This window comes from Ambystoma mexicanum, chromosome 2q, assembly GCF_040938575.1.
Source record: "Ambystoma mexicanum isolate Mex_15411 chromosome 2q, UKY_AmexF1_1, whole genome shotgun sequence".
Lineage (NCBI taxonomy): Eukaryota > Metazoa > Chordata > Amphibia > Caudata > Ambystomatidae > Ambystoma > Ambystoma mexicanum.
Window position 1 is genome coordinate 128,909,454 of NC_090924.1, and position 14,446 is coordinate 128,923,899.

Consider the following 14,446-nt stretch of genomic DNA (forward strand, 5'->3'; position numbering starts at 1 on the left):
GCTTTTTGTTTTTACAGGCAAAAGGAAAGGCCCAGCCCTCAGAGCTTCTGCCAATGCAGATCCCAGCAGGTGCAAAATAAAGGCTCTCCCCCACCTTGCCAGCTGCAGATTGATCAGAAGACTGCTAGTCTAGTGTGTTGGGCCACTTTCTCTCTTCTGTGTATCGTCCCCTCTTATTACATAAACAGCATAAGAGGAATAAAGGAAGGAAGGAAGGAAGGAAGGAACAGTGTATCGCAAGCACCTTCCACCCTGATGTCAATGGGCCACCAACCTTCGGGATGAGGAGGAGACCTGTGAAGACAGTCAGAGCGTGCCGACTGGGGCATTCATTTGGCTCATACACCGACAAGGCTTTCAGCGGCAGGAACAAACTTCAGGAATAGGCATTCTTGGCCTCGAATCCTAAGGGGGGTGCAAACGCTGAGGACAATTCCGTCAAATGCTCAAAGGACCGCGGCTCGTTGGTCTAGGGGTATGATTCTCGCTTTGGGTGCGAGAGGTCCCGGGTTCAAATCCCGGACGAGCCCAATCAAGGTGGTTAACTTGAGCTCCTTTTTTTTGTTTTTTCAATGTTATTTTCATTGGACAGACTCTCTGGTTTTCTCGGTAAGCAGTAGTCGATGAACAATTCACTTCCTGAACCTCTTTGCGTGCCATGTCCTTGCGACAAGCACTTTGTGTTCTCTGTTAGCTCTCAGTAACATTCCTTGATTTGCTTGTGAGTTTTGGCCGTCCGATCTCAAAGTGGAAATATGTCCTTCCCTCTGTACGCTGCATAGGCCCTCAGCTGGCATACTTGTATATGTGCGCATGCTTGATAGGACGTATGTTTTAGGCTGGATTGTGTGAGCCTCAGGCGCAAGGCATTTGATTAGTCTTTAAGCAGGTCCACTTGCACTGCCCTTTGCACCTGTTCTCCCAGTCCCTACAAAGGTGAGCAAGCAGCTGTTTCTGTAGTGTAGTGGTTATCACGTTCGCCTCACACGCGAAAGGTCCCCGGTTCGAGACCGGGCAGAAACACTCTCTGCTGGCATTTTACACAAAATAGTTTTTTTCCCCTTTTGTCACACACAAATGTAAAGTATGAACTTATTTGCGTTCCCATGGAAATAGCATATGCTCTCAAGAGCTTGAGAAATACACTGGGAAGGCAAGCATCCTCACATGTATTCTGTATATGGGGCCAATAAAAAAATGCACGCGCTTGCATTTTGTGTATGTAATGTTGCAGAGCACAGAGAGGATTTATTTTCCCTACTGCTGGGTATTTGGGTCTCTGGGATCACAGTTGGGTCCGCTCCGTCCTCTGAAATGGTCCATATTAGTTACATAGGTTAGTGTACCAAAGAAATAATACATTTTCATATACAGCTTCTTCATTTCTGTGTTCTGAGGGATTACCAGTTGTAAGAAATGCACTTGCCGGTACAGTGATTCCCTGGCTTTCTCTGGCCCGAGAAAGCTTTTCCTCTGAAGTGGGAACAGAAGTTGGACTGCTTCTGCTGAACTTCCTGAAAGCAGAGCTGGCGGGAGGAGGGACTTTTTGAGTGCTGGGAAAATTTGAGCTGGAAATTTGCATCGGCTGGACAGAGATTGCTTGGAGCAGCCAAAATATAATAACGGCCATGGCGCTCAAGTAAAGCAGAAAGCTTTTAGTATACACCTTTTGCACTCTTGTCAACGAAGCTGGGCTCTGTGAATGCTCACCCTACGCAAGAAAAGAGAACAGACTTTGCTGGTGACCTAAATATATCTCGCCTGATCGAGCACGATCGAGCTCTGAGTGAGCAGCTGTGCAATGGTCATCTTTACCAAAGGGGAGATGCTGCTTTTTCCAGTGTCACGCCCATGCTCTCAGGGCTGGAGGGAGGAGGGCTGCTTTTTGTTTTTACAGGCAAAAGGAAAGGCCCAGCCCTCAGAGCTTCTGCCAATGCAGATCCCAGCAGGTGCAAAATAAAGGCTCTCCCCCACCTTGCCAGCTGCAGATTGATCAGAAGACTGCTAGTCTAGTGTGTTGGGCCACTTTCTCTCTTCTGTGTATCGTCCCCTCTTATTACATAAACAGCATAAGAGGAATAAAGGAAGGAAGGAAGGAAGGAAGGAAGGAACAGTGTATCGCAAGCACCTTCCACCCTGATGTCAATGGGCCACCAACCTTCGGGATGAGGAGGAGACCTGTGAAGACAGTCAGAGCGTGCCGACTGGGGCATTCATTTGGCTCATACACCGACAAGGCTTTCAGCGGCAGGAACAAACTTCAGGAATAGGCATTCTTGGCCTCGAATCCTAAGGGGGGTGCAAACGCTGAGGACAATTCCGTCAAATGCTCAAAGGACCGTGGCTCGTTGCTCTAGGGGTATGATTCTCGCTTTGGGTGCGAGAAGTCCCGGGTTCAAATCCCGGACGAGCCCAATCAAGGTGGTTAACTTGAGCTCCTTTTTTTTGTTTTTTCAATGTTATTTTCATTGGACAGACTCTCTGGTTTTCTCGGTAAGCAGTAGTCGATGAACAATTCACTTCCTGAACCTCTTTGCGTGCCATGTCCTTGCGACAAGCACTTTGTGTTCTCTGTTAGCTCTCAGTAACATTCCTTGATTTGCTTGTGAGTTTTGGCCGTCCGATCTCAAAGTGGAAATATGTCCTTCCCTCTGTACGCTGCATAGGCCCTCAGCTGGCATACTTGTATATGTGCGCATGCTTGATAGGACGTATGTTTTAGGCTGGATTGTGTGAGCTTCAGGCGCAAGGCATTTGATTAGTCTTTAAGCAGGTCCACTTGCACTGCCCTTTGCACCTGTTCTCCCAGTCCCTACAAAGGTGAGCAAGCAGCTGTTTCTGTAGTGTAGTGGTTATAAAGGTCCCCGGTTCGAGACCGGGCAGAAACACTCTCTGCTGGCATTTTACACAAAATAGTTTTTTTCCCCTTTTGTCACACACAAATGTAAAGTATGAACTTATTTGCGTTCCCATGGAAATAGCATATGCTCTCAAGAGCTTGAGAAATACACTGGGAAGGCAAGCATCCTCACATGTATTCTGTATATGGGGCCAATAAAAAAATGCACGCGCTTGCATTTTGTGTATGTAATGTTGCAGAGCACAGAGAGGATTTATTTTCCCTACTGCTGGGTATTTGGGTCTCTGGGATCACAGTTGGGTCCGCTCCGTCCTCTGAAATGGTCCATATTAGTTACATAGGTTAGTGTACCAAAGAAATAATACATTTTCATATACAGCTTCTTCATTTCTGTGTTCTGAGGGATTACCAGTTGTAAGAAATGCACTTGCCGGTACAGTGATTCCCTGGCTTTCTCTGGCCCGAGAAAGCTTTTCCTCTGAAGTGGGAACAGAAGTTGGACTGCTTCTGCTGAACTTCCTGAAAGCAGAGCTGGCGGGAGGAGGGACTTTTTGAGTGCTGGGAAAATTTGAGCTGGAAATTTGCATCGGCTGGACAGAGATTGCTTGGAGCAGCCAAAATATAATAACGGCCATGGCGCTCAAGTAAAGCAGAAAGCTTTTAGTATACACCTTTTGCACTCTTGTCAACGAAGCTGGGCTCTGTGAATGCTCACCCTACGCAAGAAAAGAGAACAGACTTTGCTGGTGACCTAAATATATCTCGCCTGATCGAGCACGATCGAGCTCTGAGTGAGCAGCTGTGCAATGGTCATCTTTACCAAAGGGGAGATGCTGCTTTTTCCAGTGTCACGCCCATGCTCTCAGGGCTGGAGGGAGGAGGGCTGCTTTTTGTTTTTACAGGCAAAAGGAAAGGCCCAGCCCTCAGAGCTTCTGCCAATGCAGATCCCAGCAGGTGCAAAATAAAGGCTCTCCCCCACCTTGCCAGCTGCAGATTGATCAGAAGACTGCTAGTCTAGTGTGTTGGGCCACTTTCTCTCGTCTGTGTATCGTCCCCTCTTATTACATAAACAGCATAAGAGGAATAAAGGAAGGAAGGAAGGAAGGAAGGAACAGTGTATCGCAAGCACCTTCCACCCTGATGTCAATGGGCCACCAACCTTCGGGATGAGGAGGAGACCTGTGAAGACAGTCAGAGCGTGCCGACTGGGGCATTCATTTGGCTCATACACCGACAAGGCTTTCAGCGGCAGGAACAAACTTCAGGAATAGGCATTCTTGGCCTCGAATCCTAAGGGGGGTGCAAACGCTGAGGACAATTCCGTCAAATGCTCAAAGGACCGTGGCTCGTTGGTCTAGGGGTATGATTCTCGCTTTGGGTGCGAGAGGTCCCGGGTTCAAATCCCGGACGAGCCCAATCAAGGTGGTTAACTTGAGCTCCTTTTTTTTGTTTTTTCAATGTTATTTTCATTGGACAGACTCTCTGGTTTTCTCGGTAAGCAGTAGTCGATGAACAATTCACTTCCTGAACCTCTTTGCGTGCCATGTCCTTGCGACAAGCACTTTGTGTTCTCTGTTAGCTCTCAGTAACATTCCTTGATTTGCTTGTGAGTTTTGGCCGTCCGATCTCAAAGTGGAAATATGTCCTTCCCTCTGTACGCTGCATAGGCCCTCAGCTGGCATACTTGTATATGTGCGCATGCTTGATAGGACGTATGTTTTAGGCTGGATTGTGTGAGCTTCAGGCGCAAGGCATTTGATTAGTCTTTAAGCAGGTCCACTTGCACTGCCCTTTGCACCTGTTCTCCCAGTCCCTACAAAGGTGAGCAAGCAGCTGTTTCTGTAGTGTAGTGGTTATCACGTTCGCCTCACACGCGAAAGGTCCCCGGTTCGAGACCGGGCAGAAACACTCTCTGCTGGCATTTTACACAAAATAGTTTTTTTCCCCTTTTGTCACACACAAATGTAAAGTATGAACTTATTTGCGTTCCCATGGAAATAGCATATGCTCTCAAGAGCTTGAGAAATACACTGGGAAGGCAAGCATCCTCACATGTATTCTGTATATGGGGCCAATAAAAAAATGCACGCGCTTGCATTTTGTGTATGTAATGTTGCAGAGCACAGAGAGGATTTATTTTCCCTACTGCTGGGTATTTGGGTCTCTGGGATCACAGTTGGGTCCGCTCCGTCCTCTGAAATGGTCCATATTAGTTACATAGGTTAGTGTACCAAAGAAATAATACATTTTCATATACAGCTTCTTCATTTCTGTGTTCTGAGGGATTACCAGTTGTAAGAAATGCACTTGCCGGTACAGTGATTCCCTGGCTTTCTCTGGCCCGAGAAAGCTTTTCCTCTGAAGTGGGAACAGAAGTTGGACTGCTTCTGCTGAACTTCCTGAAAGCAGAGCTGGCGGGAGGAGGGACTTTTTGAGTGCTGGGAAAATTTGAGCTGGAAATTTGCATCGGCTGGACAGAGATTGCTTGGAGCAGCCAAAATATAATAACGGCCATGGCGCTCAAGTAAAGCAGAAAGCTTTTAGTATACACCTTTTGCACTCTTGTCAACGAAGCTGGGCTCTGTGAATGCTCACCCTACGCAAGAAAAGAGAACAGACTTTGCTGGTGACCTAAATATATCTCGCCTGATCGAGCACGATCGAGCTCTGAGTGAGCAGCTGTGCAATGGTCATCTTTACCAAAGGGGAGATGCTGCTTTTTCCAGTGTCACGCCCATGCTCTCAGGGCTGGAGGGAGGAGGGCTGCTTTTTGTTTTTACAGGCAAAAGGAAAGGCCCAGCCCTCAGAGCTTCTGCCAATGCAGATCCCAGCAGGTGCAAAATAAAGGCTCTCCCCCACCTTGCCAGCTGCAGATTGATCAGAAGACTGCTAGTCTAGTGTGTTGGGCCACTTTCTCTCTTCTGTGTATCGTCCCCTCTTATTACATAAACAGCATAAGAGGAATAAAGGAAGGAAGGAAGGAAGGAACAGTGTATCGCAAGCACCTTCCACCCTGATGTCAATGGGCCACCAACCTTCGGGATGAGGAGGAGACCTGTGAAGACAGTCAGAGCGTGCCGACTGGGGCATTCATTTGGCTCATACACCGACAAGGCTTTCAGCGGCAGGAACAAACTTCAGGAATAGGCATTCTTGGCCTCGAATCCTAAGGGGGGTGCAAACGCTGAGGACAATTCCGTCAAATGCTCAAAGGACCGTGGCTCGTTGGTCTAGGGGTATGATTCTCGCTTTGGGTGCGAGAGGTCCCGGGTTCAAATCCCGGACGAGCCCAATCAAGGTGGTTAACTTGAGCTCCTTTTTTTTGTTTTTTCAATGTTATTTTCATTGGACAGACTCTCTGGTTTTCTCGGTAAGCAGTAGTCGATGAACAATTCACTTCCTGAACCTCTTTGCGTGCCATGTCCTTGCGACAAGCACTTTGTGTTCTCTGTTAGCTCTCAGTAACATTCCTTGATTTGCTTGTGAGTTTTGGCCGTCCGATCTCAAAGTGGAAATATGTCCTTCCCTCTGTACGCTGCATAGGCCCTCAGCTGGCATACTTGTATATGTGCGCATGCTTGATAGGACGTATGTTTTAGGCTGGATTGTGTGAGCTTCAGGCGCAAGGCATTTGATTAGTCTTTAAGCAGGTCCACTTGCACTGCCCTTTGCACCTGTTCTCCCAGTCCCTACAAAGGTGAGCAAGCAGCTGTTTCTGTAGTGTAGTGGTTATCACGTTCGCCTCACACGCGAAAGGTCCCCGGTTCGAGACCGGGCAGAAACACTCTCTGCTGGCATTTTACACAAAATAGTTTTTTCCCCCTTTTGTCACACACAAATGTAAAGTATGAACTTATTTGCGTTCCCATGGAAATAGCATATGCTCTCAAGAGCTTGAGAAATACACTGGGAAGGCAAGCATCCTCACATGTATTCTGTATATGGGGCCAATAAAAAAATGCACGCGCTTGCATTTTGTGTATGTAATGTTGCAGAGCACAGAGAGGATTTATTTTCCCTACTGCTGGGTATTTGGGTCTCTGGGATCACAGTTGGGTCCGCTCCGTCCTCTGAAATGGTCCATATTAGTTACATAGGTTAGTGTACCAAAGAAATAATACATTTTCATATACAGCTTCTTCATTTCTGTGTTCTGAGGGATTACCAGTTGTAAGAAATGCACTTGCCGGTACAGTGATTCCCTGGCTTTCTCTGGCCCGAGAAAGCTTTTCCTCTGAAGTGGGAACAGAAGTTGGACTGCTTCTGCTGAACTTCCTGAAAGCAGAGCTGGCGGGAGGAGGGACTTTTTGAGTGCTGGGAAAATTTGAGCTGGAAATTTGCATCGGCTGGACAGAGATTGCTTGGAGCAGCCAAAATATAATAACGGCCATGGCGCTCAAGTAAAGCAGAAAGCTTTTAGTATACACCTTTTGCACTCTTGTCAACGAAGCTGGGCTCTGTGAATGCTCACCCTACGCAAGAAAAGAGAACAGACTTTGCTGGTGACCTAAATATATCTCGCCTGATCGAGCACGATCGAGCTCTGAGTGAGCAGCTGTGCAATGGTCATCTTTACCAAAGGGGAGATGCTGCTTTTTCCAGTGTCACGCCCATGCTCTCAGGGCTGGAGGGAGGAGGGCTGCTTTTTGTTTTTACAGGCAAAAGGAAAGGCCCAGCCCTCAGAGCTTCTGCCAATGCAGATCCCAGCAGGTGCAAAATAAAGGCTCTCCCCCACCTTGCCAGCTGCAGATTGATCAGAAGACTGCTAGTCTAGTGTGTTGGGCCACTTTCTCTCTTCTGTGTATCGTCCCCTCTTATTACATAAACAGCATAAGAGGAATAAAGGAAGGAAGGAAGGAAGGAAGGAACAGTGTATCGCAAGCACCTTCCACCCTGATGTCAATGGGCCACCAACCTTCGGGATGAGGAGGAGACCTGTGAAGACAGTCAGAGCGTGCCGACTGGGGCATTCATTTGGCTCATACACCGACAAGGCTTTCAGCGGCAGGAACAAACTTCAGGAATAGGCATTCTTGGCCTCGAATCCTAAGGGGGGTGCAAACGCTGAGGACAATTCCGTCAAATGCTCAAAGGACCGTGGCTCGTTGGTCTAGGGGTATGATTCTCGCTTTGGGTGCGAGAGGTCCCGGGTTCAAATCCCGGACGAGCCCAATCAAGGTGGTTAACTTGAGCTCCTTTTTTTTTGTTTTTTCAATGTTATTTTCATTGGACAGACTCTCTGGTTTTCTCGGTAAGCAGTAGTCGATGAACAATTCACTTCCTGAACCTCTTTGCGTGCCATGTCCTTGCGACAAGCACTTTGTGTTCTCTGTTAGCTCTCAGTAACATTCCTTGATTTGCTTGTGAGTTTTGGCCGTCCGATCTCAAAGTGGAAATATGTCCTTCCCTCTGTACGCTGCATAGGCCCTCAGCTGGCATACTTGTATATGTGCGCATGCTTGATAGGACGTATGTTTTACGCTGGATTGTGTGAGCTTCAGGCGCAAGGCATTTGATTAGTCTTTAAGCAGGTCCACTTGCACTGCCCTTTGCACCTGTTCTCCCAGTCCCTACAAAGGTGAGCAAGCAGCTGTTTCTGTAGTGTAGTGGTTATCACGTTCGCCTCACACGCGAAAGGTCCCCGGTTCGAGACCGGGCAGAAACACTCTCTGCTGGCATTTTACACAAAATAGTTTTTTTCCCCTTTTGTCACACACAAATGTAAAGTATGAACTTATTTGCGTTCCCATGGAAATAGCATATGCTCTCAAGAGCTTGAGAAATACACTGGGAAGGCAAGCATCCTCACATGTATTCTGTATATGGGGCCAATAAAAAAATGCACGCGCTTGCATTTTGTGTATGTAATGTTGCAGAGCACAGAGAGGATTTATTTTCCCTACTGCTGGGTATTTGGGTCTCTGGGATCACAGTTGGGTCCGCTCCGTCCTCTGAAATGGTCCATATTAGTTACATAGGTTAGTGTACCAAAGAAATAATACATTTTCATATACAGCTTCTTCATTTCTGTGTTCTGAGGGATTACCAGTTGTAAGAAATGCACTTGCCGGTACAGTGATTCCCTGGCTTTCTCTGGCCCGAGAAAGCTTTTCCTCTGAAGTGGGAACAGAAGTTGGACTGCTTCTGCTGAACTTCCTGAAAGCAGAGCTGGCGGGAGGAGGGACTTTTTGAGTGCTGGGAAAATTTGAGCTGGAAATTTGCATCGGCTGGACAGAGATTGCTTGGAGCAGCCAAAATATAATAACGGCCATGGCGCTCAAGTAAAGCAGAAAGCTTTTAGTATACACCTTTTGCACTCTTGTCAACGAAGCTGGGCTCTGTGAATGCTCACCCTACGCAAGAAAAGAGAACAGACTTTGCTGGTGACCTAAATATATCTCGCCTGATCGAGCACGATCGAGCTCTGAGTGAGCAGCTGTGCAATGGTCATCTTTACCAAAGGGGAGATGCTGCTTTTTCCAGTGTCACGCCCATGCTCTCAGGGCTGGAGGGAGGAGGGCTGCTTTTTGTTTTTACAGGCAAAAGGAAAGGCCCAGCCCTCAGAGCTTCTGCCAATGCAGATCCCAGCAGGTGCAAAATAAAGGCTCTCCCCCACCTTGCCAGCTGCAGATTGATCAGAAGACTGCTAGTCTAGTGTGTTGGGCCACTTTCTCTCTTCTGTGTATCGTCCCCTCTTATTACATAAACAGCATAAGAGGAATAAAGGAAGGAAGGAAGGAAGGAACAGTGTATCGCAAGCACCTTCCACCCTGATGTCAATGGGCCACCAACCTTCGGGATGAGGAGGAGACCTGTGAAGACAGTCAGAGCGTGCCGACTGGGGCATTCATTTGGCTCATACACCGACAAGGCTTTCAGCGGCAGGAACAAACTTCAGGAATAGGCATTCTTGGCCTCGAATCCTAAGGGGGGTGCAAACGCTGAGGACAATTCCGTCAAATGCTCAAAGGACCGTGGCTCGTTGGTCTAGGGGTATGATTCTCGCTTTGGGTGCGAGAGGTCCCGGGTTCAAATCCCGGACGAGCCCAATCAAGGTGGTTAACTTGAGCTCCTTTTTTTTGTTTTTTCAATGTTATTTTCATTGGACAGACTCTCTGGTTTTCTCGGTAAGCAGTAGTCGATGAACAATTCACTTCCTGAACCTCTTTGCGTGCCATGTCCTTGCGACAAGCACTTTGTGTTCTCTGTTAGCTCTCAGTAACATTCCTTGATTTGCTTGTGAGTTTTGGCCGTCCGATCTCAAAGTGGAAATATGTCCTTCCCTCTGTACGCTGCATAGGCCCTCAGCTGGCATACTTGTATATGTGCGCATGCTTGATAGGACGTATGTTTTAGGCTGGATTGTGTGAGCTTCAGGCGCAAGGCATTTGATTAGTCTTTAAGCAGGTCCACTTGCACTGCCCTTTGCACCTGTTCTCCCAGTCCCTACAAAGGTGAGCAAGCAGCTGTTTCTGTAGTGTAGTGGTTATCACGTTCGCCTCACACGCGAAAGGTCCCCGGTTCGAGACCGGGCAGAAACACTCTCTGCTGGCATTTTACACAAAATAGTTTTTTCCCCCTTTTGTCACACACAAATGTAAAGTATGAACTTATTTGCGTTCCCATGGAAATAGCATATGCTCTCAAGAGCTTGAGAAATACACTGGGAAGGCAAGCATCCTCACATGTATTCTGTATATGGGGCCAATAAAAAAATGCACGCGCTTGCATTTTGTGTATGTAATGTTGCAGAGCACAGAGAGGATTTATTTTCCCTACTGCTGGGTATTTGGGTCTCTGGGATCACAGTTGGGTCCGCTCCGTCCTCTGAAATGGTCCATATTAGTTACATAGGTTAGTGTACCAAAGAAATAATACATTTTCATATACAGCTTCTTCATTTCTGTGTTCTGAGGGATTACCAGTTGTAAGAAATGCACTTGCCGGTACAGTGATTCCCTGGCTTTCTCTGGCCCGAGAAAGCTTTTCCTCTGAAGTGGGAACAGAAGTTGGACTGCTTCTGCTGAACTTCCTGAAAGCAGAGCTGGCGGGAGGAGGGACTTTTTGAGTGCTGGGAAAATTTGAGCTGGAAATTTGCATCGGCTGGACAGAGATTGCTTGGAGCAGCCAAAATATAATAACGGCCATGGCGCTCAAGTAAAGCAGAAAGCTTTTAGTATACACCTTTTGCACTCTTGTCAACGAAGCTGGGCTCTGTGAATGCTCACCCTACGCAAGAAAAGAGAACAGACTTTGCTGGTGACCTAAATATATCTCGCCTGATCGAGCACGATCGAGCTCTGAGTGAGCAGCTGTGCAATGGTCATCTTTACCAAAGGGGAGATGCTGCTTTTTCCAGTGTCACGCCCATGCTCTCAGGGCTGGAGGGAGGAGGGCTGCTTTTTGTTTTTACAGGCAAAAGGAAAGGCCCAGCCCTCAGAGCTTCTGCCAATGCAGATCCCAGCAGGTGCAAAATAAAGGCTCTCCCCCACCTTGCCAGCTGCAGATTGATCAGAAGACTGCTAGTCTAGTGTGTTGGGCCACTTTCTCTCTTCTGTGTATCGTCCCCTCTTATTACATAAACAGCATAAGAGGAATAAAGGAAGGAAGGAAGGAAGGAAGGAACAGTGTATCGCAAGCACCTTCCACCCTGATGTCAATGGGCCACCAACCTTCGGGATGAGGAGGAGACCTGTGAAGACAGTCAGAGCGTGCCGACTGGGGCATTCATTTGGCTCATACACCGACAAGGCTTTCAGCGGCAGGAACAAACTTCAGGAATAGGCATTCTTGGCCTCGAATCCTAAGGGGGGTGCAAACGCTGAGGACAATTCCGTCAAATGCTCAAAGGACCGTGGCTCGTTGGTCTAGGGGTATGATTCTCGCTTTGGGTGCGAGAGGTCCCGGGTTCAAATCCCGGACGAGCCCAATCAAGGTGGTTAACTTGAGCTCCTTTTTTTTTGTTTTTTCAATGTTATTTTCATTGGACAGACTCTCTGGTTTTCTCGGTAAGCAGTAGTCGATGAACAATTCACTTCCTGAACCTCTTTGCGTGCCATGTCCTTGCGACAAGCACTTTGTGTTCTCTGTTAGCTCTCAGTAACATTCCTTGATTTGCTTGTGAGTTTTGGCCGTCCGATCTCAAAGTGGAAATATGTCCTTCCCTCTGTACGCTGCATAGGCCCTCAGCTGGCATACTTGTATATGTGCGCATGCTTGATAGGACGTATGTTTTACGCTGGATTGTGTGAGCTTCAGGCGCAAGGCATTTGATTAGTCTTTAAGCAGGTCCACTTGCACTGCCCTTTGCACCTGTTCTCCCAGTCCCTACAAAGGTGAGCAAGCAGCTGTTTCTGTAGTGTAGTGGTTATCACGTTCGCCTCACACGCGAAAGGTCCCCGGTTCGAGACCGGGCAGAAACACTCTCTGCTGGCATTTTACACAAAATAGTTTTTTTCCCCTTTTGTCACACACAAATGTAAAGTATGAACTTATTTGCGTTCCCATGGAAATAGCATATGCTCTCAAGAGCTTGAGAAATACACTGGGAAGGCAAGCATCCTCACATGTATTCTGTATATGGGGCCAATAAAAAAATGCACGCGCTTGCATTTTGTGTATGTAATGTTGCAGAGCACAGAGAGGATTTATTTTCCCTACTGCTGGGTATTTGGGTCTCTGGGATCACAGTTGGGTCCGCTCCGTCCTCTGAAATGGTCCATATTAGTTACATAGGTTAGTGTACCAAAGAAATAATACATTTTCATATACAGCTTCTTCATTTCTGTGTTCTGAGGGATTACCAGTTGTAAGAAATGCACTTGCCGGTACAGTGATTCCCTGGCTTTCTCTGGCCCGAGAAAGCTTTTCCTCTGAAGTGGGAACAGAAGTTGGACTGCTTCTGCTGAACTTCCTGAAAGCAGAGCTGGCGGGAGGAGGGACTTTTTGAGTGCTGGGAAAATTTGAGCTGGAAATTTGCATCGGCTGGACAGAGATTGCTTGGAGCAGCCAAAATATAATAACGGCCATGGCGCTCAAGTAAAGCAGAAAGCTTTTAGTATACACCTTTTGCACTCTTGTCAACGAAGCTGGGCTCTGTGAATGCTCACCCTACGCAAGAAAAGAGAACAGACTTTGCTGGTGACCTAAATATATCTCGCCTGATCGAGCACGATCGAGCTCTGAGTGAGCAGCTGTGCAATGGTCATCTTTACCAAAGGGGAGATGCTGCTTTTTCCAGTGTCACGCCCATGCTCTCAGGGCTGGAGGGAGGAGGGCTGCTTTTTGTTTTTACAGGCAAAAGGAAAGGCCCAGCCCTCAGAGCTTCTGCCAATGCAGATCCCAGCAGGTGCAAAATAAAGGCTCTCCCCCACCTTGCCAGCTGCAGATTGATCAGAAGACTGCTAGTCTAGTGTGTTGGGCCACTTTCTCTCTTCTGTGTATCGTCCCCTCTTATTACATAAACAGCATAAGAGGAATAAAGGAAGGAAGGAAGGAAGGAAGGAACAGTGTATCGCAAGCACCTTCCACCCTGATGTCAATGGGCCACCAACCTTCGGGATGAGGAGGAGACCTGTGAAGACAGTCAGAGCGTGCCGACTGGGGCATTCATTTGGCTCATACACCGACAAGGCTTTCAGCGGCAGGAACAAACTTCAGGAATAGGCATTCTTGGCCTCGAATCCTAAGGGGGGTGCAAACGCTGAGGACAATTCCGTCAAATGCTCAAAGGACCGTGGCTCGTTGGTCTAGGGGTATGATTCTCGCTTTGGGTGCGAGAGGTCCCGGGTTCAAATCCCGGACGAGCCCAATCAAGGTGGTTAACTTGAGCTCCTTTTTTTTGTTTTTTCAATGTTATTTTCATTGGACAGACTCTCTGGTTTTCTCGGTAAGCAGTAGTCGATGAACAATTCACTTCCTGAACCTCTTTGCGTGCCATGTCCTTGCGACAAGCACTTTGTGTTCTCTGTTAGCTCTCAGTAACATTCCTTGATTTGCTTGTGAGTTTTGGCCGTCCGATCTCAAAGTGGAAATATGTCCTTCCCTCTGTACGCTGCATAGGCCCTCAGCTGGCATACTTGTATATGTGCGCATGCTTGATAGGACGTATGTTTTAGGCTGGATTGTGTGAGCTTCAGGCGCAAGGCATTTGATTAGTCTTTAAGCAGGTCCACTTGCACTGCCCTTTGCACCTGTTCTCCCAGTCCCTACAAAGGTGAGCAAGCAGCTGTTTCTGTAGTGTAGTGGTTATCATGTTCGCCTCACACGCGAAAGGTCCCCGGTTCGAGACCGGGCAGAAACACTCTCTGCTGGCATTTTACACAAAATAGTTTTTTTCCCCTTTTGTCACACACAAATGTAAAGTATGAACTTATTTGCGTTCCCATGGAAATAGCATATGCTCTCAAGAGCTTGAGAAATACACTGGGAAGGCAAGCATCCTCACATGTATTCTGTATATGGGGCCAATAAAAAAATGCACGCGCTTGCATTTTGTGTATGTAATGTTGCAGAGCACAGAGAGGATTTATTTTCCCTACTGCTGGGTATTTGGGTCTCTGGGATCACAGTTGGGTCCGCTCCGTC

General features: G+C 47.5%; 14 non-coding genes across 14 annotated transcripts; all 14 read left to right on the forward strand.

The window, feature by feature from the left end:
• The first annotated feature begins 458 nt into the window (after positions 1-458).
• Positions 459-530, forward strand: TRNAP-UGG (transfer RNA proline (anticodon UGG)). Its single transcript has one exon. It is a non-coding gene; the product is annotated as a tRNA-Pro (tRNA).
• A 420-nt stretch (positions 531-950) lies between these two features.
• On the forward strand, positions 951-1,023 carry TRNAV-CAC (transfer RNA valine (anticodon CAC)). The gene has a single exon. It is a non-coding gene; the product is annotated as a tRNA-Val (tRNA).
• A 3,180-nt stretch (positions 1,024-4,203) lies between these two features.
• Positions 4,204-4,275, forward strand: TRNAP-UGG (transfer RNA proline (anticodon UGG)). Its single transcript has one exon. It is a non-coding gene; the product is annotated as a tRNA-Pro (tRNA).
• Positions 4,276-4,695: 420 nt separating this feature from the next.
• TRNAV-CAC (transfer RNA valine (anticodon CAC)) lies at positions 4,696-4,768 on the forward strand. The gene has a single exon. It is a non-coding gene; the product is annotated as a tRNA-Val (tRNA).
• Positions 4,769-6,079: 1,311 nt separating this feature from the next.
• TRNAP-UGG (transfer RNA proline (anticodon UGG)) lies at positions 6,080-6,151 on the forward strand. The gene has a single exon. It is a non-coding gene; the product is annotated as a tRNA-Pro (tRNA).
• Positions 6,152-6,571: 420 nt separating this feature from the next.
• Positions 6,572-6,644, forward strand: TRNAV-CAC (transfer RNA valine (anticodon CAC)). Its single transcript has one exon. It is a non-coding gene; the product is annotated as a tRNA-Val (tRNA).
• A 1,315-nt stretch (positions 6,645-7,959) lies between these two features.
• TRNAP-UGG (transfer RNA proline (anticodon UGG)) lies at positions 7,960-8,031 on the forward strand. The gene has a single exon. It is a non-coding gene; the product is annotated as a tRNA-Pro (tRNA).
• Positions 8,032-8,452: 421 nt separating this feature from the next.
• On the forward strand, positions 8,453-8,525 carry TRNAV-CAC (transfer RNA valine (anticodon CAC)). The gene has a single exon. It is a non-coding gene; the product is annotated as a tRNA-Val (tRNA).
• Positions 8,526-9,836: 1,311 nt separating this feature from the next.
• Positions 9,837-9,908, forward strand: TRNAP-UGG (transfer RNA proline (anticodon UGG)). The gene has a single exon. It is a non-coding gene; the product is annotated as a tRNA-Pro (tRNA).
• Positions 9,909-10,328: 420 nt separating this feature from the next.
• TRNAV-CAC (transfer RNA valine (anticodon CAC)) lies at positions 10,329-10,401 on the forward strand. The gene has a single exon. It is a non-coding gene; the product is annotated as a tRNA-Val (tRNA).
• A 1,315-nt stretch (positions 10,402-11,716) lies between these two features.
• Positions 11,717-11,788, forward strand: TRNAP-UGG (transfer RNA proline (anticodon UGG)). Its single transcript has one exon. It is a non-coding gene; the product is annotated as a tRNA-Pro (tRNA).
• A 421-nt stretch (positions 11,789-12,209) lies between these two features.
• On the forward strand, positions 12,210-12,282 carry TRNAV-CAC (transfer RNA valine (anticodon CAC)). The gene has a single exon. It is a non-coding gene; the product is annotated as a tRNA-Val (tRNA).
• A 1,315-nt stretch (positions 12,283-13,597) lies between these two features.
• TRNAP-UGG (transfer RNA proline (anticodon UGG)) lies at positions 13,598-13,669 on the forward strand. Its single transcript has one exon. It is a non-coding gene; the product is annotated as a tRNA-Pro (tRNA).
• Positions 13,670-14,089: 420 nt separating this feature from the next.
• TRNAV-CAC (transfer RNA valine (anticodon CAC)) lies at positions 14,090-14,162 on the forward strand. Its single transcript has one exon. It is a non-coding gene; the product is annotated as a tRNA-Val (tRNA).
• The last annotated feature ends 284 nt before the right edge of the window (positions 14,163-14,446 follow it).